The following is a 20,817-nucleotide window of genomic DNA, read 5'->3' on the forward strand; positions in this document are numbered from 1 at the left end:
TTCAAAACTGCATTTTTATGGCTTGAGTACGAAAGGATAATCTGAAACACACACACACACACAAGTTTGAGCTTCATTTGATGAGGGAATTTTAACAGAAAAATATCAGCTCTGATCTACATGTACACATTACATGGAAGAGCTCTTTTGTGAAAACATTCATCTTGATGATGATATGTGAATGATAGTGAGAATGTAAAATATTTTGTATTTATTATATTCTTTGTGTTTTTTTTGTAGTTAATACTGTATTAACTACAACATTACAATATTAACCACAATATTAACCGCATTAATATTGGTAACAGCACAGCAGCATATTTTATATTTAATTAATTATTATTTAATTATTTATTATTTTGATTTTGACTTAAAAGTCAAAATTATTTGTTAGGTGCAATCAATATAGACCATGAATTACATGGCTATGTGTACAGTAATATATAAAGTATTACATGTAGCATGTACTGTACTGTACTTGACATTTGCATCTTTAAGCTCATTGTTTTGGTTTTACAGTCTGCAAAATTAACATTTAACATAACAGTGAAATATTTAACATTCAAAAAACTGTATTCCACAGTAGGAATGGGACAGACATCAATGAGTTTTCCTGCTGATTTTCCTCTGTGGTTTCATTGTAGGAAACAGTAACACATCTCATTGGGAGACTACACTTTCCTTCCTCCAGAATAATTGTGAGAAAATGTAAGACACAGTTAAAGAACATGATGTTGCCAGTTTTACCAGTTTCCACAACTGTACCAGAGTCCCGTTGAGAGGTCAGACAAGCAGGTTCCTGTGGTGTCACATAGGGACGCTTTAGTGTTTACATCAGTGGTAGAGCTCAAAGCAGAGCTAAAATAGCATTCAATATTCGATTCAAATCAACTTAATGTAGTTTTGAATGATTGAAATCACTGAGGCTAATATGTTTACGGTTATTTACAGTGAATGTGAAGCTGGTTTAGACAATATTGGTGCAGCAGCTGCTGCCATAGAAGCAGTTTTCTCTAACTACAATGAGCCTCTGCCAGCACAATCTGCTCATCACTCTGCATCTTATTTTGAGCATATATTTAGTTCCTTGTTGTGTGGCCTTTAGTTTCTGCCTGAACTGCCCAGCAGGTCAGGTCATAATGAGTCTCATATTAACATGTTGGGCAGGGTCAGGTCCAGAACAGATGGTACATGATGAATTTCTGAGCTGAGGCCTGCTGCAGGTTTGCAAAGCTGGAAACTGGACGTAAGGTGAAAAATGTACATGCACAAATGTTTGACTTGGCCCAAATAGTCACAAGTTGTCATGGAGTATTTTGCAAACTGCTTGCCCCTGTCACCTCAGGCCGAAGTGACTATAGCTGTCCCAAAGGTGCTATGTCATCTGAGGTGTCTATGCACGAGACTGGGGCAACAACGTAGAGAGATAAGACCTAAATGAGCTGTAAAGCATGGTTTGTTCTTTTTATACTCTACTGTATGCATGTGTGTACAGTAAGTGATTTTTACGCAGGGCAACAAGGGCAGCTCAAAGGTTAATCAGCATTGCATTGCAACATTTATGATGTGAGCTCTGGTTTGAGGCGTTGCACAGGGTTGTCATGAGGCATTTAAATGTGTTTTTCATCTCCTGGGTAGAAGAGCTGTGAAACTCAGGGTTGCCAAAAGGTGTGTCCTTTAGTCATGATGGTGAGTCAGTGCAGATTTAGAAGACCCCTTTTTTTTTTTTTAAAGGGCCTGACTCAACTGCTGTTCCCTGAAACGCAGTTTCTACTAAATGTGCTGATCATGATTCATCCGGCACAGACTTTAGTTTTTTTGTAAATATCATCCAACTGTGATGTTCAGCACCAATAAATGTGTAATCTTGTCACATGTTGAAGTAGGATGTATGTTACACTGCAGTTCCCACTTTCTTTCAATGTGTGTCATCTAATCATTTAACAATTCTGCATCATTTGTGTTTTCCGGTAAATACTGCAGCTCTTTGTGTTTTTGGTATTTTATTACTTAAATACATCCCCTTTTACAACCCCCCCCCATTGCCTGGTTATCATAAAAATAAACCATTACCAAACATAACAGCAAAATAGCAAATTGAGATATGTTTATTAATTTTCACTTAATCAGACATCAAGCTTCACTTGTGGCTTGACATGGGCCCCAAAAGCCTTAAAAAACCACATCTTGGAAAACTCTTTATGTTGATCATTGAATATTTTCAAGGGCAGACGGCGTTGAACAGTAGATGCTGCCATTTGCTTTTGGAGCGTCACTTGGCCATGACAGTCTAAACCAAGTCCAGCTAAATCTTAAATTTTACAGCACATATTTCGCACTCCATCTCTTTCATGCCGCTTTCAGACATTACTAGACAGCTGCATCGCTTTTCTCTCAAGCAATCATTTCTGCATCTGTCATCATCTCTCACTCCACCGACTGTCCCTTGTATGCCTCAATCGCATGTCTGCCTTGTCTTATTGATTTGTGAGTCTGAGTCTTTATGCTCTATGACGTGGCCAAATACCATCAAAGTTCACACCATTTTGTATCTTAGGTCCTATGTGTGAACTTAAAGCTGTAGTGGACTTGGACTCTGCAACCAGTGCTTTAATGGGTTAGGAAAATAAAGAACAAAGCATTTGAAAAATAATTTCATGCAAAAACAAAACTCTTGTTGAAAACAGTTCTAATTAGAAACTGCTTTTTGCAAAGGCAATAGGCAGAGTTGAAAAATAGAGGAAGAATAAATATGCTTTTCTATCAGTGATTATAAAAACATAATTTCACACCAGCTTCATTCCAAAAGAAGCTGTAAACAATTTAAAATGAACATCTACTTTAATTTTGAAAGACTTTTTTTTTTTTTTTTTTGCATTAAATGTTTGCAGTGGGGGACAGGTCTGGACTACAAGCAGACCAGTTTAGCAGCTGGACTCTTTTACTGCTGAGCCACAGTGTTGTAATATGTGCAGAATGTGGTTTGACATTGTGTTGCTGAAATAAACAAGAAAATCCCATCCACCATCAGTATTGATTTTGGCTTTGTCCCTTGCATATTTCCCCAGATTCTCTGAAGGTTTGTAATAAAATTAAATGCAGATGATAAAATGTATTTTTTCAGAGTGATGAACTTTGCCCCACCCTTTCTTCTGAAACACTCAGCCTCTAGGATGCTCGTTTTATACCCAGCCACAGTACTGACATGTTGCCAATTATCGTCACTGCTTGTGAGATATTCCACCAGGTGTTGTTTTAGGTAGTTATATTTTAAAAATTAAACAGATAAGTAAGCAATTTATAATATGACTTTAGAGCCTCAGATGCTCTTCTCTTCGGTTTCCCTCCCTATCAATCATTTACTCCCTCCCTATTTACCCAGTTTTGTTTTATGGATCAAGTAAATACACCTGACAAATTTTATCTATTTCATACTTTAGCGCATTTCACTCAAATTTGGCTCAGATACTGTTGCTCTGTGACGTATTTCACAAAATATATAATGATTATGTTGGTTTGGATTTAAATGCAGTCTGTGTGGATTTATGAGGTTTTTTGCACATGTTTTCTTCTGCTGGAGCTTCTGGAGAGGATATTGCCTAATGTCTTGGATGCTCCACTTAATAATGAGCACCACATGTCATGAGAGACAGTTAGGGAGAAATGAAATGGATGGGGTGGAAGCGCTAAAGATTTAGGGGCTGATAGAGCATGTGGTTCATTATTGATGGAAGTTGGGAAGGAACATGAGGATGTGATGAATATAAAGAAGGCATATTAGATTCTCACCTGAGGCTACGGAGCCACACCTATCTCTGCTGAGTTAAGATGTGATCCTCCCTCATCCTCCGCCAGTGTCACTCCAACATCTCACATTTGCTGTTGTCTCAAATACAACAATACACCCAGAGGAGTATGGAGAATGTGTAAAGAGAAAGTTGACCTCACACCATGTTGAGGAGATTTCCCATGGCTTTCTGTTCTACAGTATGTCTGTGTTTTCACTTTCTGTCATGATTCTTAAAATCATCAACCCGGTCAGGCCATACGCAGTGAATCCATGCGGGAATGCAGACTTTTACCTTTGTGAGTACAATTGTACATGAATTAGCAGATCTTACACGGAGCTGCTGCAAAATTGTTCATGTAGTCACGTCAGACTCTTTATTGCCCACACAGTAGTACAAACAATGAAATGGGGTTAGTAGCTCTTGAGGCGATTAGAAAAAGGAACACTAGGTAATAAATAACTAATATGAAATATAACCAAAACAAAACAATATAAAGAATATGCATCCGCCATCTTGAGTTGAATGTATGTATGATTATTAGTTTTTCTTAATACTGTTGCTTGCAGTTGTAGCTTAATATTTCCAGGTAGGGTCCCTTTTGTTCCTCATCATCTTCTTCCATCTCCATCAAATTTGAACAATTGAAACAACAAAATACACAAAGATTATTCTTTCTAACCACTCTAGCAGCCACAGCTAATCAGAGCACATAGATCAAATGGTCAGTCCTTGCATAAGGCTTTTCTAATTTACCTGCTTGTCAAATTGCTTTCCAATGTTAGCTAACACACCATGATATAACTTCACATTCTCAGTTTATATCAGCAAAACAAGGCGGAAACTGTGTGACACTGAAACTATTAATGCAGTTTGAAATTTCCCTAAAACCATCAAACTATTTAAGTTTTGCTTGACAAGAAACTTAGATAATTAGTGACTACGCTGTTTTCATTATTCTCTTGTTTTAAGTTTCTATCAGTCCCACTCTGATTTAACTGCACCATATATTTGTGTCTGTACTTCACATTTTGCAATCGCTGACTTTGATCCCTGTAGATATGTGTTTGGCTGCACAGATAATAAAGATAGTTTTCTGCTGCTGATAACTTAATCGGTGAAGAGTCTCACACATCCAGTGAAGATTGAATCATTTCAACTGGACTTCTTTTTCCTGGTTAGAAACATTTTGCTACTTATTCAAGCAGCTTCTTCAGTCTGAATAAAGTGGCTGGGGAACCCAGTTATATCCTCCAGAATGGGCCTTTGTTTCACCCTGGCCTGAATAGGCTAGTTAAGGTAGAAGGTGGGAACAGGGTAGAGTCATCAAGATGCTCCCTAACTCTTAAGATGGAGGGTGGTGGATGTGTGAAGAGGTTTTAATCTTCCAGGACATGGATGAAAGGGCAGCGTGAAAAATGGGAGACGGGTTGTGCCTTAGGCCCCCTCTTCTGTTGGGAGAAGGATTCTCCATGTGAACATAAATGGCTTCACGTACTCCTCTCTCATACCAGCTGTCTTCTCAATCCAAATCTGTCCTGAGGTGGTGTTTCTCCTGTTCTGGGCCATCCTTTTGTGTAGAGGCTTTTCAGTTTCTCCAATGTAGAGCTCTAAGCACTGTTCACTTCACTGGACTGCATACACTACGTCGCTCTTCATGTGTTTAGGTTTTTGGTCTTACAGGTGGATGAGTTTTTGTCTCAGTGTGTTGGTGGGTTTGAAGTGAACAGGTATGTGGTGTTTTGTGAAGATTTTGAGTTTCTCTGACACTCCAGCCACTCCAGATTGTGTTGCAGTGGAGTCTAACTGTAGTGTTTGTCCGTGTGTGGTTTTCCTGCAGATTTCTATTTCTGGTTTGCTACAAGTCCCAACATTCACTGCGCAGTCCAGGAAAACCAGTCTCTGGTCATCTGTAGGGGAAATATGTGGCTTTCAGACACAAGTCCAGGATCAAAGTCCAGGATCCAGATATGATCTGGGTTAAGGTTGCTTCTGCTGTGCAGGGTGTGGTCCTCTTCTAGTCTTTTCCTAATGACGGTCAGGGCATCAGTGGTGGGGATGTTGGTGGAGAGGGAAGTGACACAAAGGATACCATGGGTTCATCAGTATCCAGTTTCAGCTCTCTGACCCAGGCCGCAAAATCCTCTAAGTAACTCTGGCTGAATTTAAAGATTATAGTTTATTAAGTTTTGTAAAAATGCTCCTCAGTAATTTTAGTGTTTGCTATTTGTAGTGTTGATGGTGTTGTTTTATCTGGTTTATGAATTTACACTGATGTCTTGACCAGGTTTCCGTTCTAAACTTCTACTGTGTCACCAGGGGCACCCAACTTGTTAGAGGATCCATCCGTGCATTATCTGTAACCACTCATCCTGTTTAGCGTCGTGGGGGCTAGAGTCTATCCCAGCTGTCATTGGTTTAGAGGCATGGTCCAACCTAAACAAGTCACCAGTCTATCTCAGGGCAAAAACAGAGAGAGATACACAGACAAACAACCATTCACACTCACATTCAAAATTTTGACATTTTACAGTCACCAATTAACCTATTGTGCATGTTTTCGGACTGTGGGACCCAGAGGAAACCCATGCAAACACAGGGAGAACATGCCAAGTTCGGAGAAGGACAGAAGCTAAAACAGGGGACCTTTTACCTGTGAAATGGCAGCGCTGTTGTCAGAGGATATCATTAGTGTAACTTTATATATTTCTTTAATGAGACAAAAACCAGCAATAAGTTTTTCTGTCTTTCAATACTTTCTGATGTCCCTGTCTTCTTCACTTAGTCCCAAGCCTTTACGTCTCTACTAATGATGCAGAGCAAAGCAAATTACTACATTTTCCGTTATTAATTCACATTTTTGTTTAAAATGATAAGGTGGTCAAATCTTTTAACCAGTAGAGATGTAGATTTCCAATAAAAAAAAAAAAAACACATACACCCATGCACGCACGCACACACACACACACACACACAAACAGAAATAGGTGGCCTCAATTAGTGATTTTTACTCCATTTAAGTATGAATTTACAGGATACTGCAGTCAGCGAACTCTACCTCAAGAAATGCATTGTGAAATCCAGTAGAAAAACCCATAACTCACCAATTACAGTACTGTTTGTGATATATGATCAATCTTAGGCTGTTTGCTTTGAGGTTTTATTTTTGAGCATTGAATGTTGCACATTATTGGAATTTCTTTTTGGCACCTGGGTTTTGGAAAAAAAGCATTAAGGGCTTCAGCCATTGTTACGTGAGTAACAATGTGGTCTGTCTTGGTGCACTGTCTGTTATCGTAACAGAGGTCATTTTTTGACCAGCTGCAGGGAACAGTCACAAATATAGCCCGTGTGTTTTAAATCCGTCTTAAATCGCTTATTTCCCCTCTGTCTCTGGTTAAGCCTTCAAGGTTTCTTTGCATGGTTTGTGCAGCCGTCCATGTCTGTGCATGTGTGTGGCCAGAGGAGTGGTCTTTGGGTGCCAGAGCCTTAAGGAACAGTGTGTAATCTCCCATCAGTCATGCTCAGAGTTATATAACCAGCTTCAGGTTCCAGTGATAAGAGAAATAGTTACTAAATTACTGTTCGAGGGCTGAAGTGTTGATGTTCTTTGTGCGTTGCTTATTACTCTTTTCTTTTGTTAAAATATGTCACCTTTCGGGTTGAAGGGTAGGTAGAGGGTGAATACCCGAACTGATCCTTACCCAAGGGTTTGGATTGGATTTGGACAAAAATGTTGTCATGTGTCATGTCTGACACATACTCTACGAGAAAGGGACCTATAACATCACTTATTTAAAAAGGTGAAAGTTATGAAATTGATGTTCTCTATGCTGTCTTTGTTTGGAGGCTGGTAGTATTAGGGAATTAAACATTAAAGCATATGAGCCTAAAAGTAAAAAAATTATGCAATGTTCTGAAAAAAACTAGTCTGTTTTTTCTGCTGGACAAATTATAAATATGCTCAGATGTGTCGTTAGCAATTTTTGCAACTATCCAGTGCTGATAAATACTAAAACCAGTATCACTATCAACACTGGTCAATAAAATCTGCCATACTGCTGTGTCATTTGGTCTAAAACTGAGTTGTAGTTGCAATGGATGCTATATTTAATTGTGATGTAAGTTCAGGTCTTAACCTACATGTAAATGTACATTTGTGACCATTTTAACGTGTCAAGATCGCTAAGAAATGGACTTGCATGCAACATTGCACTGACATTGTATGAAATTGAGAATCTTAATTTTGATACTTAATCACGTCGGAGGAGTCTTCAGCAAATGGAAATGGGTGATTCACTGAGAGTCTGAATCAAGGCTGACACTGACGCTGTTTCTTGCTATATTGTTCTGGCATCCCGACCTGTAAGAAAAGCAGTTCATTTTTCCGCAGATTGATGGATTTTTATTCAGGTGTCATGGACAGGTATTGTTGATAATTGTTATTTTTTCTTGTTGGTTTGCCAAAAACTCAGTATGGGTTTTGCATTGGATTTGTTGAGAAAATCATATGACAACACCACGCTCACCCTTTAAATTTATTAAATCATCAAAATGTTATGTTTGCTAATTGAACCGATTTTGCTACTTATTCGTCATTTACATCATTTACTTTGCAGAGAAATAAATGCTACATATTCTTTCATTTAGTAATAGTTATATTAGACTCATATTCTTCTTTTTGACAACTCTGCATTACATGTGCAGAGTTGGGGAAGTGGTTGAGTTCCTTGTTAAGCGGTAGTTAAATGATAGTAATCGTTTTGTGCTTTGGAAAGATGGATAACATCTGTGTGTGTGTGTGTGTGTGTGTGTGTGTGTGTGTGTGTGCGCATGTGTGCGTGTGTGCAACTCACCACTGTCTACGGTAAACCTTTATTGAATGATGGCAGGAAAATCAACGGATTCCCACTTCTTAGGCCACTGTGTGTTTAGTCTCTATGAAACTCTAATGCAAGGAGCAGAAAAGAAAACAGTGGAAACACTGAGGAGACTTTTTCCATTTTTTTTTTCTCCTTTCACTCTTTTGCTTTATCTTTTTTCTAATTTGCTTGTGTGAAGTGAGTCAGAAATCCAGTCTGTAGGCCACCACATCTACTTCTACTTCAAACTGAAGCAAGTTTTACTCTTGGCATCTCTGTGTTTCCTGTCAGTCTCCTTAACTCACACATGGAAAAACAGAGCATTGTGAACAGAGACACTGTCATTCTGTCTATTCAAATACATCTATCTTTATGTATACTGCCATCTGTCTGTGTGTGTGTGTTCAAACCTAAACTTCATGCTCAATCTTCTGAAGGTTGACCACAAATGTCAGCGCCCATCTGATTTACTGATTACTGTGGCTGGAGCATCGTTCTATGTTAGACCTTGGCTCACGCAGCAGGGTGGCTCTTCTATAGACTGAAAGCGTGACAGCAGTTTAGCCAGAACACTTTGGGGCTTCAGTCACAAGTCTCACCAAGGGAGCGTTAAGGCTGAGGTGCCCTTAAGTAAAGCTCTTGACATGCAGTTGATTCCAAGAAGCAGCTGAGTAAGAAGCAGAAAGGTTGACATTGCTCCAGGCTGTGTCAGACATATCTGCCCTGAAACTAGAAAACAACCACAGAAATGTTCAACAGTAACTTGTCTATAAAGTTATTACAAAGGTATTATGCCTTTGTGCCATAGGCCCTCATCACTGTTGCAATTCAAACCCAGAACAGTATTTATAATTAATCTGACAAACCAAACTAGATTTACAACCTTACTGTTGTCACCTCCACAAACCAGTCAAATTGTAGTTTATGAACATATATGTCTGTCCACATATCTAGTCCATCTAGACAGTGCATCTTACAGTACATTACATCTTTTTATGCCAGTAATGACATAAAACAGACAGCCTTGGGGTCACACTGATATTAACCTTTGACCACCAACAAATGGGTCCAAGTGGGAGTTTGTACCAAATTTGGAAAAAAAAAAAAATCCTCGAGTTGGTCCTGTCATATTGCATTCACAATAACTGGATGGACACAGATATTGACCTTTAACCTTTAAACGCCAAAAGGACACAGAGACCACCCCATTTCATAAGTTGAATCCACTCAGACTCAAGGAGGAGCAGGGAAGGAAAAAGTTCCCTCAGGACATTCTGAGAAACACTGTAAGATTAATCTGTTTGACTGTACGGGGTGATTTGATTCGTCATTCTTTCTTACAGATTTACAGGTCAAGATACTGTTGGAGTCCACTGTATGATGGCATGTGGTTAAATCCTGCCTCATAATGTGCTTACTGAACTCTGCTGTGAGCAGTTTTCTTGGTTTTAAGAAGATTTCCAGCAGCGTCAGTCGTTCCAAGTTAACGTTATTGGTTCAAAACTCCGCTTCTGAATGTGATTTAGCGTTGTTACACAAGCAACTCTTCAGCAATGAGGAGTGGATAAGTGCGGTACTTTCCAAGGATTTATCTGAGCGGGGAGATCAAGAATGATTGCTAAAATCAACAGCTGAAATAATTGAACATATATGAGAAAAGATGAACAACGTCAAAGCACAGAAGTTGATTAATTGATATCACAGGAAAGTTATGACTGTCAGTTTAGAGGCTAGAGGTCATTCTTTGTTTAAAGAGAGGAGGGGTCCATCATTAAAGCACTGGTTGGCATTTTCCACATTTCCTGTTTATTCCCTGTAGAGGAATTGGCACCCTCCCCCAACACATCCCAACACTTGGCTTTCATCCTAAGGTAGGTGGTAATGGCCCAGGAAGGTTAGTTACTGGTGATAACTACAGAACACTTTCCCTGAAGTATAGGAAGCCTGTCAGCAAAATAAGGGCAGTTTTTGAGCACCATTACCCACAATACCCTGCTCTTCTAAGGTTTGCAGAGACATTTACATCTATCGTCATGAAACCACAATCTATTTTAAAAAAACTAATTACACCGCCCACTCTGGTTTTTTCCTCAGTAGGGCTGCATGTTGGTAGAGTGGCCCTGTCGACTTATAGTTTGAAGGCTACAGCCTTTCTGTTTGGGGTTTGCATGTTCACCCTGTGCTTGCACTTGTTTCCTTCCGGTTTCAGAAATACACATGTTATGTTAACTGAGGACTCTACCTGGCCATAGGTGTGAATGTGACTGTGAAAGGTTTGTCTGTGTATGTCGCTCTACCTTTCCAGTGTGTACCCTGCCTCACTCCCATTCGCCGCTGGGAGTGACTACAGCCCAAAGGTATAGCTGCTTGCATTCATGCTACATTAAATCTTGACAACAACAAACATATGTAAAAAAAAATCACATCTCTTGAATAAAAGCAGATTCCTCTCTTTCTCTCCACTGGAGGGGGGGCTTCACCACTGTGACTGAAAAAAATATGTGAAACTTAAGTGGGACAAACATTCTTCCCGTGATCAGATTTTAAACATATTTCTTAGTAAACATGCATTTTAATAACTATCCTTTAACCAGGTAGCTATTCAACTCATTCATTAATATTACGTTGAATTAAAGGGCGACTTCACCAATTATCAACTTGCTCTCTATGGTTTTAGTTTATAGTGTAAATGTACATTAATGCTAGATTCTAGCTGAAAACTCCTGCAGTTTTTTTGAAAGTGTTTAAAAAAAAAACTCCTCCAGAGTTTTTCATCATTAGGAGTTTAGATGATGTCATCTGAAGGAGCTCTGGAAAAGCAGGTTGACCATGATTACAAATGCCATCGTGTGAGCAACAAGATGACATAATCTGAATTTAAGGCTACACCAAGGCATTTTTCAGCTAGAAGTAGAGGAATTCACTTCAGTAGAGAAAGTCAAAGGGAAGTTTAATATCATTTATGTACATGTACTATCCAAACTAGAACCAAAAGAAGCAAGTTCAAAATCAGTGAAGGAGGATTATGTGCACTTTCTTTGTGAAAGAACAGTATGAGACTGTACTTAAAACATGCCTTGATATACACTATATTGCCAAAAGTCTTCGCTCACCTGCCTTTAGACCCATATGAACTTTAGTGACATCCCATTCTTAATCCGTAGGGTTTAAAATGACGTCGCCTCACCCTTTGCAGCTATAACAGCTTCAACTCTTCTGGGAAGGTTTTCCACCAGGTTTAGGAGTGTGTTTATGAAATACATAATACACAGTGCTCCCAGTCTTCGCTCCAATTCATACGAAACGTGTTCTATCGGGTTGAGGTCAGGACTCTGTGCAGGCCAGTCAAGTTCTTCCACACCAAACTCACTCATCCATGTCTTTATGGACCTTGCTTTGTGCACCTGAATTCATTTATTTGGATGGGTGAGCGAATACTTTTGGCAATATAGTGTATTTTTCACTGACCCCCCAAATGTTCTTAAACATATCTTTGTTTGTACCTTCTATTGACTCACTGAGTTGAATAAAAACAATGATAATAGTCTATGTTTTAAACAGCACTAAGCAGAAAACATGAAGTATCTTTTTTATTATTTGTAATTCTGACATTTTTATACAGTTTGTTTTGTTTGTTTCTTGTGAAATTTGGACCTTTCTACCAAACAGCCTGTGTGAATATTTCAAACTAAACAGTAGTACAGTTTTCTCCTATGCCACTAAGTCATAAGCACGTTTTGAGACTACAATGTTTGCAGACATCGCAATATTTGGTGGTGATCGTGTTGATGATGGGTGTGGACGTGAATATCCTGTTTCAAAAAGAGAGATGCAGAGTGAGAAACACTTGTTTTTGATGTCCCCACTGGAATCTAGTTTCCTCTGTCAGTGTCGGCATTTCCTCTTGTCCTTTCCCAAATCCTCAGAGAACGACATACGGAGAAGGAGACAACAGAGGATGAATTGCACTGTATTAGTTGGTCAAAAATAGGGTACTATTTGCATTTGATATTTAGAAGGAATGATAGGAGAATTATGGATGTAGTGAGAGAGGACATGAAGTTAGTAGGTGTGAGAGAAGAGGATGCAGAGGACAGGGTTAGATGGAGGCACATGATTCGCTGTGGCGACTCCTGAAAGGGAACAGATGAGTTGGCCCTGGGATAGATAGGAGACCTGTCCAGGATGTACCCTGCCTCACACCCATTGACAGCTGGGATTATGCTCTAAACCCAACATGACACTAAACAGGATAAGCGGTTACAGATAATGGATTGATCGAAGTAAAGCAATTCACACAAGACAGCCAATTGCTAGCTTAGGAACGTATCTTAAATCAGAGTTAGCATTTTTGCTCTCCCAGCCCCCTCGTCCCAATATTGTTTTTTTTTCAATGTTTTTTTGGTTAAATTCTTAAAATGAGGTCTGCAGTGAACACATTGTCAAGAGCTTTTTATATGTTTTAGAACATAAATATCACGAGTTGTTTGTTTTTTGAGCTTTTATTTTTGTCTAAAAACGGTAGCTGCTAAAAAGGGGCTAATTAAGAGAGCAGAGGTGGTTTTCAGACACATCTATTCACAATTTCCCATTTATGTTTGTAGTTGTGACCATTAGCTACAGTATATCAAGAAATGTAAGTGGACATAATAAAAATACAAATGGGAAGTTTAGTGATGGTGTAGTTTGTTTTTAGCCTTGATAGTGTTTTATTTTTGAGGATTGTACTTCAAAAATCATAAATGTTGTGTTCATCTATGGTGAAGATCATCCTGAACAAACGTGCAAGAATCATAAACTTCTCTTTGTCACGGAGCTTATTCTCCCCAATAATCCAAAAGCCTAAAAAAAATTATTGTCTTTTAGTCGAAGGATACGGGGACTTTCTACCTTCTGTGTTGGCCAACGAAAATATATCATCCCAATCTGAAAATCACTACGACCATCTTCCTGCAAATCTTTTAGTTTTTTCCTGATTTTTATTTGTTGGTAACATATATTAAATACCGGTAAATGAACTTCTTGGCAACACAGTTTAATGTAGTTTTAATGTATCGTAGCTACATCTTATGAAAAAAACACAACGGTTACAACTAGTCTACAACTAGACTAAAAGATTATGTAGAACTACCTTAACGTAACAGCATTAACGTGGTCTCGGCTTACTAGAATCCACGAGATGTCCCAGATTACGTTTTTTTAGATTTAAGTAAAGGAACATCAGCTCTTTCACTTGTGCCTAATGACATCCTATTAACTTCACTAACGAAACTTTAGGCTATATGAAAATTGTGAGGACAGCTTGCTGGGGGTCAGTGTTAACATTGACTTTGCTGTTTTAACAAAGCTGTTTCAAATGAATTGAACTCATTGTCAACATAGGCCTAGCTGTCAATAGTTCTGGATTTGCCCAGCCCTTACACAGAGCACCCCACATAGCCGTCACCTTAAATGTTCAATACTTTTTTTAAGATCCTAATCCTTTCCTCACACACGGTATATTTGATTATGTAAAATAGTATCAGAAATGTTCACACCTTTTAATAACATTCAGGTCTTGTTTGGTCTGTGAAGACATCATGTAGTGATGTAACATTAGCTTCCCCAGTCTGGCCATAACTTAAATGTTATTAAGTCATTGTCTTATAACTTCTTTATGACTGACAAAGCAGGACTCTGACCTCTCCAGTCTAGTCCTTTTACAGTAATAAAACATGAAAGCGCTGAGTAAAGCTCCTCACCTCCAAGTCTCTGCTTTCAGAGGAATTACAGGGAAACAGATTGATTCATTGGGTATTCGGACCTTGGAGCTATAAAATGATATCCCAGGAGATTTTATTGGCCAAAATGAAAGAAGTTGCCGAAAGATTGAAAACCACAGTTACGAAAAAGCAGCCAAGAAAATTAGTAAAGAGTGAAAGTGGATAAATCTACTTGTGCTGCTTTATCTCTTTACAGCTGTTATATAATGAAGGTGTGGACTTCAGCCAGTGTGGGGGACATCTCACTGGTTTGTGTACTTCATTGCCAGTTTGTCAATAGTGCCGAAATATCCGCCTCTGAACCTTTTTTGAGTGAGGCTCGACCTCTGACCAGGGAATTTAAAACAATTCTGCTTCTTTAATAAGTTTTGGAGAATTCTCATTTTTTAATTTATTATGACTGGAAGGCTTTGCAGAGTGTGTAGCACAATACAAAAGAACATTGCAAGCAGAGAGAGAGGATGTCACTTTTAATTACTTCCTTTTCATTGAGAAGGGATTTGAAATATTACATTTTAAAAATGATTTTGAAGTATGTATGTACGTAACATGTAACATAAAGCAGCCCTGTTATTCTTAATGGTACATACTGTATTTGTTGGAACATACTACTTTTTTTTTCAAGGCTTAAACTGATAATACGGCTATGTTACAAAAATGTGGTGTCATGCTGTCCATAGTCAGCTTTCAATGCAACACTTAGACTTTTAATTGTTTTTGCAGTTTGGTGGCTTTTTGCGTTTGCCAGCAGATTCAAGGCTAAAATCTCCCTGCTTCTGAAACCTTTTAAGAAGCCTGTAACTGCCTTGGACGGAAATAAAACCACATGCTGTAAAAAGACTGTAGATGGCAGTGCAGTCCCTGAAGTGCAACCAGCTGTCCTGACACGGACATCCTGGCTCAACAGTGCGTGATATAGTGGGTGTATGATGCCTATTCATCATCCATCCTGTTTTTATGCAGACTGTCAAAGTCAGCAACGAGGTGACCCATGACCTCTCACCTGGAAATGAATGGTGTCATTAAACGAGAAGATGATAGGAAGAAGCTGGAAAGAGGCGACAGAAAATAAGCTGACACACATGCACACACAATATCACATGATGACACATGATATCATGAGATCAATGGAAAAGACAGGCCAGAGGTTAAAGGTTAAAATTCTTTCTACTTTAATAAGCACATTTCTACGTTATGCTACAGCAGACGGAACATGTCCCCGGACACAGCAGGCTCAAAATGTTACTGTCAGGCATGTCGTCATAGAAAAAATTGTTATCCAATTTAATCATGATCAAAAACCGACTTGTGTTAAAAAGATTGCAGAAACTCTAAAGCTTATGAAGGTTTTAAATTTATTTTGATACTTTCTTCTATACAGTAGGCAGATTATTCCGCTTTAAAGTAACATTTTCAGCAATTAAGGAGAAATGAAAAGGGCAGAAAGTGTTTTTTTGTCCTCCACTTCATAATTTACAATCCTATAACTTACACCTCATCAAGTATTATCCTTTACTTATCTGAGGCCAGGAAAGATAAGACTAAAAACACAAGAAGCAAACATGTTTTATTGTTACCAAAAAGCCCTGCTCACAACAACCAAACACCTGTTTATTCCTGCTACTTTACTCTTCTGAGTAATCCGTAAGTCTTTATATCATAGAAATAGAAAACAAAGGGATACAAAAATTGACTGGCTTTAAAGAAATCTTGGCCAGAAACATCATGTGGAAATACAAAGCCAGACTGAAACCCAAAGTCTGTGATTTCCACTTCGAAAGGATCCAGAAGCTTGGATGTTTGGATTGTAAATGTTTTGACAAATGCAGAGACGGCTAAGGTTCACAGCTATATTAGTATTTATTCGTAGATGCAATTTAACTCATGAGCTTCAGCATAAAGTGGACTTTGAGTTTTCCCCCTCTCTGCTCCTGCTGCGTCTTCACTGTTCAGTTGTCCTGTGCAGCGACTGTGTTGTTACTGACAGTTTTCTCTACCTTTTATTGCATAATCAGGGTCATGAAATTTGAGCTCTGTTGTGTCGACCTGGGAGGTCAGGAGCTCGTAGCGTCCATGTTTGCTGTGGTTGTTTTGGGCCTCACAGCTGGAGTGCTGACAGACATTTTCCAGGCTTGTTTTGACAGTAGCCTCTGTGCAGCTGTAGGAAAAAACCCAGATCGCAGACTGGATATTTTTTATTTATTTTATTGCTTTAAAATCCTGATATCAGCTCCGTGTTCCGATGAAGTGACTTAAAATAGAAAATCTTGCTTTTCCCACCGTGTCTTCCCTTCCTTACATTAAACATTTTTTCTGACTGTCTTGTGTGTCTCAGTCTCTCCTGTCTGTTTTTTTAAAGAGCTTTTATCCTGTCATTTTAATCCTCTCCCGACTCTATCACTCCCTCCTCTTCTTCTCTCTCATCTTTAATTTGTTGTCTTCCTCTTAGTCTCCTTCTCTTCCTTTTGTCCTTTCTTATTAACCTCCCTTTCTGATCTCTTCTCTCGTTCAACCTCTTTCTCTCTACTCTTTCATTTTCCATTATTTACATCTGTTGTTTGTTCACCTGTTTTTTTAGTTCTCTTCTTTATTACCTTCAACCCCAACCATCTCTGCCCTTTCTTGCCTTTCTTTCTTCCCTTTATCCTCTCTTTCTCCTTATGTCATCTGTAACCTCCTCTTGTCTCCTTTCTATTTGTATCTTTATCATAACTTACCTCCTTATTTCATCTATAATATTTTAGCTACCTCTCTCGTTGCTGTTATGATGTGTTTCTCTTCTCTCTCGTTTTTCCTTCTCTACTTTCCAACTTATTTCCTCACTCTCCATGTGTTCCTATCCTCCTTATCTGCTTAGATCATGTATTAATTCGTTTCTTTGTTGTTGTCTCTGCAGCCTACTGTCTTACATAATTTCCTGTCTATTTTCCAGCTCTACCTCATTTTGTCACTACAAACTCTTTTTTTCTTCCCTCCTCTACTTTCATTTGCCTTATCTTTTTTTTCTTACATCCATCTAATACTTCTTTTGCTCCGCTCTCTGCTTACAAGGTTCCCAGTTTTCTCACCTTTTTCCCTCTTTACCTCCGGCTATTTACACTACTGCTTTTACTCCAGTCCTTACTTTATTTTCTTACCTACTTATGCTGTCTTCACATCCTAACGTCTCCTTTCTTGTACTGTTCCCTTTATTGTTTGCTTCTCTACCTTTTTTTCTGCTCCATTCATTCTTGCCTCCTGGACTTTTGATCTCCCACCTCTTATGTCCTTGTCCCTCTTGTTCTGTGATTTTCTTGTTTATTTCCTCATCCCCCCTTTATTTCTTTTCTGAATCTATTCTTCCTTTCTTACCTCTTATTGTTACAATCTACTTCTTTCCACCATTTCATCCTCCTCATTCCTGCTTATCCCTCTAATACAACTCCTTCCTTTCTTTCCCCCCTCTCTTCTACTGTATGTTTATGTTCTCAGCTCAGGGAAATCAAGTCAGTATGTGGCGCTCCACCACTTCTTTTCTTAATCTATCTCACTTCTCAGCCCTCCCTTTCTCCCTCCCCCTCTCTTACTCTGTTTGTGTCTCTCTCACTCACTTGTTACTTCTACCAACCTCTGCTCCTCTGGTTCAGCTCAGTGTTCTGATCCGTTTTGTCTGGAGAAGTCTGCACGGACTCAAGGCAGGGAATCTTTAACAGAGTAACACCCCAGTTCAGGTATGTGTGTGTGTGTGTGTGTGTGTGTGTGTGTGTGTGTGTGTGTGCACGCGCGCGTGTGTGTGTGTGTTTATCTTGACATTACCTGCCAGTTGCATAAGTCTACTGCATATACATATGTGTGGCTAGGCCAAAAAGCTGTGTTAAGTGTGTGTGTTAACATTGTGTAGCAGAGATTGATGTAAGTAATAAATTATTCATTCTATTTTTAAATATAAAGACAAGGTTAAAATCTGTTAAATGCTCCAAAGAGTCTAAGTATAAAATATGACTATTTTTGAAAAGATTTTTTTAAAGCTGTGAACCCCTAGGAGCTCTGTAGGCTAAAATTACCCATGTGCTCAACTTTGTAAACACCATTAATCCATTAATTTTTAACTTGACTATAATAAATAAGTTTAGCTGAGGAATTCTTCTAAAACGAGGTCAAGCATTTCAGCAAAAGAAGAATCTATAAAACATTAAATAGCGTATATTCCACCCTAAAATGGCATTTTTAGAAATGTTTTACACTAGAGTAGCCTTTCTAGAAAGACTAGAAAATAACAACCAATATGGTTAAATGAATCCTTATATTATGTCACATTTTATTAATGTCCCGCAAAAACATTTATGGTTTTAATATAAGTCAAAAACATGAACGTGAAATATAATTTGTAAAGTACGGTGGCACCTAGGGTCAAAGCACATAGAAACAAGAAAAGCACTTCAAATCTAAAAAACACATAAAAATTCAAAAGCGTAAACAAAAGGAAACACATTGCTAATCACAAATGCAGCAAATGGAATTTCCTAAACCTGAAGTTCTCTGTGTCGCATCTGAGAAATGACAAAGTATATAAAGTGGCTTAATAGCAGTTGTAGGGTGACATTTATAGCATCTTTAAGCCTGGCTTAAACTTCCTGCCTCAGTAGGCACTAACTCATCATTGCCCCTAGTGGCAGAGAGAACTTCCTGTTTAGGAAATTCCATTTGCTGCATTTCTGATTTGCAGCCCGTTTCCTTGTGCTTTTATATTTGTACGTGCTTTGTCCCTAGGGGCCACTGTAGTAAAGAATAACACGCAAATACACACTCACAGAAAGACTCCCTCTAATCCACATCTATTAGTATTAGCCTACTGACCTAACTTTGAATTCCAGACAGCAGAGACTCTGAACTGTCTGAATGTGTTTGTGTGCAAGTGTTTGTGTGTGTGTATAAGTGTGGGTCGTCAGTGTGGTTGAGTATGTACCTTTGCATACTAATGCATTCAAGGCTCATTGTTTTTGAGGCCATCCTAATGAGGAGAGACGCTAATTCTGAGTAAAATAAAGACAACGTGTGGAGCTGAGTAATGTGGAGATAACGTTCTCTCATTAGAAAGAATTGTGGAACCAACAGGACTTAAGCATATTATTTATGTCTCACTCATGTTAAAAACAGTTTCTAAATAAACTGGCAATGTGCCTGTACACCACACTTTATCTTCCAAATCAGAAAAATAGAGTAGTTTTATTATGTGATCACAAGTGTCCTGTCAATGTGCTTACTTTTCAAAAGTAACTGCAAACACTCTGCCGGCCCGTGAGCATTTCCCAAGTACTGATGGGAGAAATAAAGGTTGATGGAGAAGCAGGTCAGTTGTGCATTAGTGATGTATTTTTAGTTGAAAGAAAGAAAGCGTCTACGGTAAACTGTGTTGTCCCTCACCAATGGAGCAGAAAAGTCCTAAGGGTGGAATGAGGAGATGAAGAATATATATGATGGTGAACTGGGAAACTCATTTAACCACAGTACACAGTGCTCAGCCTGCAGCTGAGGAAAACATCTATAAATTGTTGAAGTAAGAAATAGAGAAATTGTGCAGCATTATATCAAAAGCAATTTTATAGAACCAATGGTGCTGATTTATCTAAAATAAAAATATAGGAAATGGTTTGTTTGGGTGGTAAACTATCAATTAATAGTATTTTATTGTTGTACAAGCTGCAAATTGTCCACATAAAAAATACATATAAGGAACAAGGACAATTTTACATGAGTATTAACCTTTTACGTTGAAATATTTGAGGCAGGATTTGCTTTCTTTATTGACATTTAACTCGATAAATAAATTCCCCTGAAGTTTTTTAAGTTTTATTTGGACAAACCTGGTCATGCATGGGGCTCAGGATGTCAATCCCACACCCAGTTTCAAAGTCCTAGGCTTTGTGTGCTCCATCTACGGTGCCACTGAATATAATTCAGGCAGTAGTTATACAAAATAAATAACTAGCATACTGGATAAAAGTAATACTGAGGTAACAAGGTTGATAGAAAACACAATATCAGTCAGATAGATTAATATTAATTTAGCATCAGTCCTGAACATTGTTTTCTTTCTACTGTCCAGCTTGTTTGTGCATACAAAGTGTTTCTGACATGCTCATTAACTCAGACCTGCAGAAGTGCAAACACTTGACAGTAAATGTAGCAAAGCAATAAAAACATTCTTGTCATTGTTTCTATCAGGAGGCCACTGCCATCTCTTTGCGATCACCTTTGTAGTATTGTAAATCTAGAAAATGATTCATGAGTTTTTAAGAATTTCCAAGTTGATGGTCAGCTAATCTGACATGGCCATGTCACAATTGTGGCTAATTTCTCAACAGTTTAACATTGTTTTGTGTCATTTTTGGGATAATTATTTCCTGTTTTTGTTTTTTTGCGATA

General features: G+C 38.4%; 1 protein-coding gene across 2 annotated transcripts in view; it reads left to right on the forward strand.

Moving 5' to 3' along the window:
- arhgap36 (Rho GTPase activating protein 36) overlaps positions 1–20,817 on the forward strand; it is a 49,607-nt gene that overhangs the window by 1,080 nt on the left and 27,710 nt on the right. The window contains exon 1 of one of the 2 annotated variants that reach the window (XM_067523336.1): positions 17,356–18,122. The exons of the other annotated variant lie outside the window; for it this stretch is intronic. The gene's annotated coding sequence lies outside the window, so the exon portion shown is untranslated. Of the gene's footprint in view, positions 1–17,355; positions 18,123–20,817 lie in introns of those variants that run through there. 2 annotated transcript variants of the gene reach the window in all.

Source organism: Channa argus, chromosome 12 (genome assembly GCF_033026475.1).
Source record: "Channa argus isolate prfri chromosome 12, Channa argus male v1.0, whole genome shotgun sequence".
NCBI lineage: Eukaryota > Metazoa > Chordata > Actinopteri > Anabantiformes > Channidae > Channa > Channa argus.